General features: G+C 35.9%; 1 non-coding gene across 1 annotated transcript; it reads right to left on the bottom strand.

The window, feature by feature from the left end:
- Positions 1-1210: 1210 nt before the first annotated feature.
- LOC118488541 lies at positions 1211-1317 on the bottom strand. The gene has a single exon (XR_004885085.1). It is a non-coding gene; the product is annotated as a small nucleolar RNA R71 (small nucleolar RNA).
- Positions 1318-9871: the final 8554 nt, after the last annotated feature.

The following is a 9871-nucleotide window of genomic DNA, read 5'->3' as shown; positions in this document are numbered from 1 at the left end:
CATCTTGTCTATCTGTTTTTATTTTTATTTTATTTTTCAGCATTTTAGTTAGTTTTTATTTTTCTAGTTTAAAATCTTTTTCTAACTTTTGATTTGATTAGACGTTGAGGATAAACCGGTATTAAAAGCTCTTGTGTCCTTGGACGACCTCGGTATCTTGCCAACACTATACTACGCTCACGATGGGTGCACTTGCCCATATGTGTGTTTGGTGTTAGTAAAATATCGTGTTTTATAAATTTAAAACTTGACTAACGTGTAAAAAGGGCTTAAAATATACTTAAATCCATATACACACCAATGCGCATCAAGTTTTTGGCGCCGTTGTCAGGGACACAAGGATTTTAAGAAAGTTAGGAAGCAACGGCCTAATCGTTTTTTCTAAATTTTTCTGTTTTTTTTTTAGGATTTTCGTAATTTTTCAGTTTCTGCAGAGCTCAGCACGGGTCGTGCCTAGTCGGACACGGGCCGTGCCCAGCATTGTCACTGGCAGTTTTTATTTTCCGAGTTACAGACAGTTGAGCACGGGGCCGTGTCGGTGCAACAAGGGGCCGTGTCCAACTCCCCAGTAACAGGGATCCGGAAAACAATCACTTTATCTCCGACCACGGGCCGTGTTCATCTGAGCACGGGGCCGTGGTGAACATTTTGACCAACGTTCTTTTCTGTTTTTATTGCAGGACTAGGAACCCAGTCGCCACAACTTTCTACATAGTGTATGAGCTCCAGTCCCAGTAGAGACATAAAAGAACCTCTCGAAGAACCCGAACGCTTTCTTACAAAAAGACTTAAACCAAAAAACCAGGAGAAAGCTTCGGGAGACCCACTTCCGATGGCGGACCAATGTACCCTCATGGATTACCTACGCCCCACCGTAGGTAATCTCGGCGCCGCTATCAATGCACCGAATGTCGAAGCCAACAACTTCGAACTTCGGCCACATTTAATACAAATGCTTCAAAACTCCGCAACCTTCCATGGGCTTGCGGACGATGATCCTCATCTACATATTACTAATTTCTTAGAAATATGTGATACCTTTCGGATCAATGGGGCATCAAATGACGCCATCCGCCTTCGTATGTTTCCATTTTCACTAAAAGACCGAGCTAAGGCTTGGCTTAATACCCTTCCAGTTGGCTCAGTAACCACCTGGGATGAACTAGCCCAAAAGTTTCTATATAAGTATTTCCCTCCTGCTAAAACGGCTAAATTAATGACTGAAATTAATACATATTCACAAGAGGATGGGGAGTCCTTATATGAAACTTGGGAAAGGTTCAAGGAGCTACTAAGAAGGTGTCCTCATCACGGTCTTGCGGTATGGCAACAAGTATCCACTTTCTACATTGGGTTGTTGCCACACACTAGATAAACACTTGATTCTAGCTCCGGGGGACTTTTAGGTAATTGTCGCCCAAATGAAATATATAATCAAATTGAGGAAATTGCTCAAACCAATTTTCAGTGGCACACTCCCCGAGGTAATAAATCTGTTGCCCCGGGCGCCCATAAGGTTGATGAAAGCACTTCTTTGCAAGCCCAAATCGAGGCCTTTTCTTCAAAAATCAAAAAATTAGAAATGGCAAAAACGGTCTCGGTAATGGCTTGTGAAGGGTGTGGTGGGCCACATGAAAATTGGAGTTGTATGAAAGAATTAGATGATCAAACGGAAACGATAAACTACATTGATAATAGACCTAGGTCGTCGGGTCCCCCAACGGGTACCTACAACCAAGGATGGCGCAACCACCCTAACCTTGGTTGGAGAGATCCCGACAATAGTAGTAACCAATAAAACCAACGAACTAACTTTCAACAACAACAAACTTTTTCTCAACAACAAAGTGGACGAGAAAGGCTTGAAGATACTGTATCTCGCTTCATCTCTGACACCAAAAAGAAAAACTCGGATCGATTTCAACAATTGGAATCGAATTTTAGAAATCAACAAGCTAGCATTCAAAACATTGAAAAACAACTAAATCAAATAGCTCAAAATTTCTCGGAGAGACCATAAGGCGCGTTACCAAGTAATACCGAAACCAACCCAAAGGCGCAAGTACATCTCATAACGTTGAGAAACCGTACCGTAGGTCCTGAAGATGCTCCACTTCCACCAACTGAAGTAAGCCAATCAAAACGACCAACTCCACCCTCACCCTAACAAGAGAAGGCTTCTCCACCAATTCAGGAGCCGGCTAAGACTCCTCCAGTTCCATACCCCGGTCGGTTAATACGTCAAAAGACCGATGAGCAATTCGCAAAGTTCGAAAATTTACTAAAACAATTGCATGTTAATATTCCATTTATCGAGGTCCTAACTCAAATGCCTAAATATTCAAAATTTATGAGGGACTTCCTCACTCACAAAAGGAAAACTGAATCATTGCAATTAGTTAACTTAGGCGAAGAATGCTCCGCCTTACTACTCAATAAACTTCCGCAAAAGAAGCTTAACCCCGGAAGATTCACAATTCCTTGCTCGATTGGGAAATCTCCCATTCGTAATGCACTAGCAGATCTCGGGGCAAGCATCAACCTCATGCCCTCATCAGTGTTCAATCGAGTCGGCTTAGGAAAAACAAGTCCTACAAAAATAAGTATACAACTCGCCGATAGATTCATCAAATATCCACAAGGTGTCGCTGAAAATCTATTGGTCAAAGTCGGCGAATTTGTCTTCCCGGCCGACTTTGTCATACTAGATATGGAGGAAGATACCGAAGTACCACTCATCCTAGGGAGGCCATTCCTAGCTACAGCCCAAGCAGTGGTAGATATGAATGATGGAACACTAACATTGAGGGTTGGGGACGAGGAAGAAAAGTTTGGAGTCGGAAAAAGAGTAGAAGACGAAGACCCGGTCAACTACATAAAGGTCATTGACTCAAGTTTGGATGATGCTCTCCGACGGTGTAGCATGGGATGCAAAACATCCCCCTTGGGTAACATATGACAAGGCTTTGGGTCTAGCCAATGACCCTTATAAACGTGGCGCACCACGGAGGCATTCCGCGGAACTATCCTTAGTTTAGTTTAGATTAATTTTTATGTTTTCTAGTTTAGTTTTAATTTTCAGGAATAAAACACACTCGGGATGGTGAAGGATAACAAGGGAAACTTGCACCAGCGACCCATGCATGAAAACAGGGCCATCCGACAAATTTTTCTTCGTTACAGCAAGTTCAGCACGGGCCGTGCCCGCCCAACACGGCCCCATGCTGCACAATCTGCAGAAAATGCCCAGTTCAGGTAAACTGGACACGGGGCGTGCTCACTGAACACGCCCCCGTGTCCAGGCTTCTGTTTCTTTTTACAAACTTTTGTTACTGGCACCTGAACACGGGGCCGTGCCCGGACACCATGGGGTCGTGTCCAGATGCCCAGTAACAGAAAATTTTGCTTTTTCACACCTTTTCACACATTCAATCAACCTAAAAACTTATTTTTGGGACACATTGAGGACAATGTGTAATTTAAGTGTGGGGGGGGGGGGTGCTAAAACCTTGAATCTTGCAAGTCCTAATTAACAAGCCTTACACAAAACTCTATTGGAACCGCTAATCACCCCAAATTTTTTCAAAAATTTTCCATTTTTTTTACTTGTCTAGGATTAACTTGGGAATTTCAAGTTCTAAAAAGGTTATATTTTTACAAATTTACAACCGATAGCGTCGTGATAAAAAGAACCAACATAAGAAAATTATGAAACGGCATGACAAGCTTAGTTAAATTTTGATAATATATACTTGATGACATAAAACCCATTCCCACAAAAGTGAGTTTTGAGCCTTTATTGAGGATACAAATACATATCTTTAAACTAAATGCTCATTTTTCGTTTCTTGTGTGAATAGCCGCTTGGTTCTTACGACTCTAGAACTTGCCACGACGATACATTCCCGGTCCTTACCAAATTAAACCCGAGTAAGTAAATGATGGAGGCATTAGGACTAACCCTTTTTATTTCTACACCATTATTTTTTTTTTTTACCACCTACCCAAAATCCCCCTAGTTAACCCCTTTGAGCCTAAACCTTTTCGTTTCTTAACCCAATTCAAACACCATTTTACCCACCTAAACCTTTTTCCTTTTAAACCCTTTATTTTAGTAACAAAGCTCGGTTTTTCTTATGACTTGAATATATATATATATATATATATATATATATATATATATATATATATATATATATATATATATATATATATATATATATATATATATAGATAAAGGATCCTGTACAAAGTCATACTTTTGTAAGAAGTGTGAGAAATAATTTGGTGATGACAAGTATCCTCTATCTTAATTAATTCAAAAGGGTATATTAGTAATTTACCTTTCTTATCAATTAAATGAGTTTCAAGATAACTGGAAAAAAAAAAACTGTCGTCCTATTTTTTTGCAAGATCCAATTCCATTTTCACCTACGTATCATTTCTTCATCATCTTAATCGCAACATCTTTTAAGCGTATATTGTTCATATCTTCTTTTCATCATCTTTAAATTGCAATACAATGTTTTTTGGATTCCAGATAAAACACCATGACTTGAATCATAGTCAATGTCTCCAGAATGTATCCAGATGTTTTAAAACACCACGCCATGAACAATGTCTACAGAGAATGTTTTGTACTCATGGTGTTTTAAATTCTGGGAATGTTTTGTATTGATTTTCCAGATGTTAATACACCCTGGATGTAATCACAATACAATGTTTTTTGGATTCCAGATAAAACACCATGACTTGAATCATAGTCATGGTGTTTTAAAATCTGGGAATGTTTTGTATTGATAAAACACCATGACTTGAATCATAGATGTTTAAAACACCACGCAATGAACAATGTCTCCAAATAAAACACCATGACTTGAATCATAGTCATGGTGTTTTAAAATCTGGGAATGTTTTATATTGATAAAACACCATGCCTTGAATCATAGATGTTTAAAACACCACGCCATGAATAATGTTTCCAGATAAAACACCATGACTTGAATCATAGATGTTTAAAACACCACGCCATGAACAATGTCTCCAGATAAAACACCATGACTTGAATCATAGTCATGGTGTTTACGATTTTTATACAATGTCTCCAGATAAAATACCATGACTTGAATCATAGATGTTTAAAACACCACGCCATGAACAATGTCTCCAGATAAAACACCATGACTTGAATCATAGTCAATTTATCCAGTTGTTTTTAAACACCATGCCATGAATCTGATTACAGTTCTCATTATGATAATGTATGACGAATATGCAACCAAAGACCTCCTACAATTAAGGTGAATCATTAATTCCGATATTTAAGGAAAAATGAGTAAATGTAGGAGTTTTTTGGTCGTGTATGATATGGTTACCATATTTCAAACATTGAAAAAGACACTATTGCCCTTCAATTTTACATAAGGTCCCTCTAATTAAAACACAATTTACATTTTTATACCCTATTGATCTCAACCATTAGATCAAATATCCAATGGTTTAAAACACTTCTTACCCTTCTTACATTTTAGACACTTTTTACCATATCCCTACCCTATATATATATATATATATATATATATATATATGAGGATGAAGCCAAAGAAATAAACAAACAAGTTTATCAAAAATAACTTTGTTTGAAACGCTTCATCAAAATAAAAAGTTATGAAAAATATCAAGTCTTATGAAAACCAACGCTTTTTACGCAGAATCCAGGAAAATCTTGATAGTACAGATACGCTTCTGCACACGGGGTCGTGCTCAGCGGACACGGGGGCGTGGTCAACTAATGCAGACAAACTGCAATTAATGAAGAAAGAGAGAAGGATGGACACGGAGTCGTGCCCGAGCTTCTATTCAGCCTATAAATAGGAGTGCTTGGATCACTTGCAACTCATCCCTTGGCACACCATCTCTCTCACACTTCATCCACCACTCACCACCATCACAACACCATCATCCACAACCATCATCCATTGTCCATCATAGAGTGTGTGAGTCGTCTCGGGATCCAAGATTGATCGTAAGAGTTCTTGACAATCAAAGGCCATGTTTGCCTAAGTCTCTTACATCACTTGGTGAAGACAAGTGTCTAGTGTAATACTTTTTATTTTTAATCTTTTCGCACTTTTTACTTGGTTATGTATTAATGACTTTAATAACTAGTTTCTTATGTTGAAGGTGATTCTTCCTTATCGTTTGTCCGTGGTGTCTTGGCATTATTTTACTGTCTATATAAAATACAAGATTTTCACCATTCATATCTCCACGGTCTATATGGAGGTATGTTGGCTACCTGGTCGGGGGTTAAGGGAACGGTTTGGTAAGAGTCTTGCCATTGTTCAGTGTATAGATCCTCCAAAGGACCTGGGTCAAATTTAGTAGGACCTCCTTCAATACCCACCGGTATTGGATGGAGGGGGTCCAAACTCTTTGATCCCCTCATAAGTTAAACTACTATTAATATTTTAACCTGGCTACTTAGGACTGTATCCCTGCTGACTCAGACTACTTAGCCGAGGGTAACGTCACCTTCAAAAGAGGGGCCTACCACAATATGCATTAATAACTTAATTAATTATCTTTCAATAATCCGACCCTTTAGGATTGTATCCTTGCTGACTCAAACTACTGGGTTGAGGGTAACGCCACCTTCAAAAGAGGGGCCTACTACAATAACTAAGATAATATGTTAAAAAGTACAAAAGTGCGGAAATAATCAAAGGTTACACTATACACGAGTCGGAGCCAAGTGATTCATCTTGTCTATCTGTTTTTATTTTTATTTTATTTTTCAGCATTTTAGTTAGTTTTTATTTTTTTCTAGTTTAAAATCTTTTTCTAACTTTTGATTTGATTAGACGTTGAGGATAAACCGGTACTAAAAGCTCTTGTGTCCTTGGACGACCTCGGTATCTTGCCAACACTATACTACGCTCACGATGGGTGCACTTGCCCATATGTGTGTTTGGTGTTAGTAAAATATCGTGTTTTATAAATTTAAAACTTGACTAACGTGTAAAAAGGGCTTAAAATATACTTAAATCCATATACACACCAATCCGCATCAGTACCATCTTGTACATACTTTACTAAGATATCACAATCACAATACGTTTATTACTGCATAGGAATTACATCCTTAAGGTGTTTGCATTTAAGCACTAAATTGCCTCAGATGACTTACCATGAGTTCCAATAATATTTAGCGGTAATTTTGTAGAATAGTAACCAAGTTTTAAAAGTGTTCCAATTAGGTCACTCAAGTTTCAAAAGTGTTTCAATCAGGTCACTCAATATTCATTCTTCATTAAAATTAAGAGTTTTTTCATCCATTTCATAGGTACCCGTGGTGATGTGGATTTTTGTTTCCTTTTCTCTTTTATTTGATGCTAACGTCGAGTGATGACGTGGATTGTAACTTGTTTTTTTAATTTTTAATGTAATTAAATGGTTTTTATTTTTAATAAATATAATTTCATATATTAAAATAATTCGACCCCAACATCTTATGTTCCATTTTTTTCTTGACACATGGAAAAAGGACATGGGTTGATTTGAATGGTAAGTTATCTAATTGGGACAAAAACGACACCAATGACCTAATTAGAACACTTTTAAAACTTGGTTACTATTCTGTGAAATTTTCCCTAATATTTAATTCAGCCATGTATACAACAAATATAATGTGTTTGGATCCAAATTTGTATACATTAGTTATATCGTTCTCGATAACTTACATGATTTTGAACATTTAAATCCTTTAGGAATTTTATTGTCATATATTTAGGATATCATAATATCCATAAGCCACATATCAATTCTCTCTAGCATTACCAGACTAAAAAAGTTGTTGAATCCACCACTGGAGTATATTTCTCCTCATAATTGACTAAAGGTCTTTACCATTATATATGTTCTACCTATTGTGCTTGTTATTGCATAATTTTACTTTTCTCATTATACTTCCGCACAAAAGACTCATTTGTATATAACAAATTTTACAACTTCTAGTTGTATCGGCCATTTTTCTAAAAACTTCTAAATTCGTGAGAGATATTAATTATACCTCATTTGTGTCTTTCCCTTTTGGCCAATCACTTCACATTTCATTTATTAGCAGATTTTAGTTCTTGATCCTCATTATTTTTAATTTTTCAAGCGCTACATTATTATCAACGAAGTCAATTTTGTTTTAGTTCCACATATACATAGACATGATATAATTTACTAAGATTTCTTTATTTTCAGGTACCTAAGGTTCTTCTGGAACCATCATGTCTAATGTTTCTTCATGAGACACTTTTACTATACCCCGATTTGACCATTTTCATTACTTGCTCCATTTTCGAGGATTTTTTTTCTTAGAACCGACTAGTCTACCATGTTTCAAGCATGCCGTAGACACATCACCAATGTATGGTGGTTCTTCTAGGACACAAATATTAATTGGACCACTAGCAGTTGGTACATGTGACTTAGCTAGTCACTCTATTTAGGTCAGTGAATACGTCCAGTAATCAATTCGTTAATACTTATAAATGAATCATCCTTTGAATTTTTAGTTCACACTTTTTAATATGAGGATCAAGACAAAATAGTGATAATTCATTCCAATTTTCCAACTGTTTTTTATCTCCCTCTCATGTTAAGAATATTGATTCATTAAAATGAAAATCAATAAATCAATTATGTGATAAATGAATTCCACCTTTACTATTATGATTCCAACCTTCTTTAAGGTCGAATCTTTGTGCATTGTGGTGGAATAATTGCAACATATACCATACAACCAAAAACTATAGATGAGAAGTATTTGGTTCCTGACTGAAAACCAATTATAAGGGGAGTAAGTATTATAACTTATTGGCTTAATGTTAAGTAATGTTACTACATGTAAAATCACATATAAACATGAGGGTTGAGTTATAATACAATGGAGTTTAAAAATTTATAAGTGTAAGAAGCCACTATGGAGTGACAAGTGTCCAAAAAAGGTTCAAGTGAGAACGGTAATTTTGTTAATAAGGAAAAAATATCATGCACATGCAAGTCACATGTTATTTTCCCCTCATTTTTTAAACGTTCGTAACTTTTTTATAGGCCATTTATTTAAAAAGAAATTATACCATAAAATCAAGCGTTTTTTATCTTTAATATGAGTACCCTATTGTTATACTTTAAAAAAAATCGAAAACGAAGTTACATATTACACAATGGATATAACATAAAACATATTGAGAAAACCCGGTTGTGTATTACACAATGAACATAACGTAAAACACAATTAAAAGTAGACCAAAAATACAATCGATGACAACATATAAAAGACACAATGGACAACAGACTAAACACAATGAGTATCAAACTAAAAACACAATTGATGACAATAGATAAAAGACACAATGTACAACAGACTAAAACACAATGAACAAAGGATTAAAACACAATGTGCAACAAAACAAAAACAATATGGACAACAAATTAAAACATAGTCGATAGCATAACAAACATAATGACTAGAACCTATAACAATCTGTATAGAAAACCTAAATATAACACTATCTTCATTGTGTCATACATTGTGTTATAGGTTCTAATAAAAACGCAATGGACATATCCCAAATTAACACTGTGTTATAAATTTTGATAATAACACAATGTATAGAAACCTTAGTAAAAAACGTAAGGAGCAAAACCCAGTTGAAAGACATAATGACCAAAATCTTTAACACAATACAAAGAAAACCCAGTAAAAATAATTTTTTTATTTTATTTTTATTTAACAATATAATACTCATATTAAAGATAAAAAAACGCTCGTTATTATGGTGAATTTTTTAAAACAAATGTTATATGAAAAAGGTTA

Source organism: Helianthus annuus, chromosome 16 (genome assembly GCF_002127325.2).
Source record: "Helianthus annuus cultivar XRQ/B chromosome 16, HanXRQr2.0-SUNRISE, whole genome shotgun sequence".
Lineage (NCBI taxonomy): Eukaryota > Viridiplantae > Streptophyta > Magnoliopsida > Asterales > Asteraceae > Helianthus > Helianthus annuus.
Note: the sequence above shows the minus strand (reverse complement) of the source record. Positions and strands in the feature narration are given on the sequence as shown.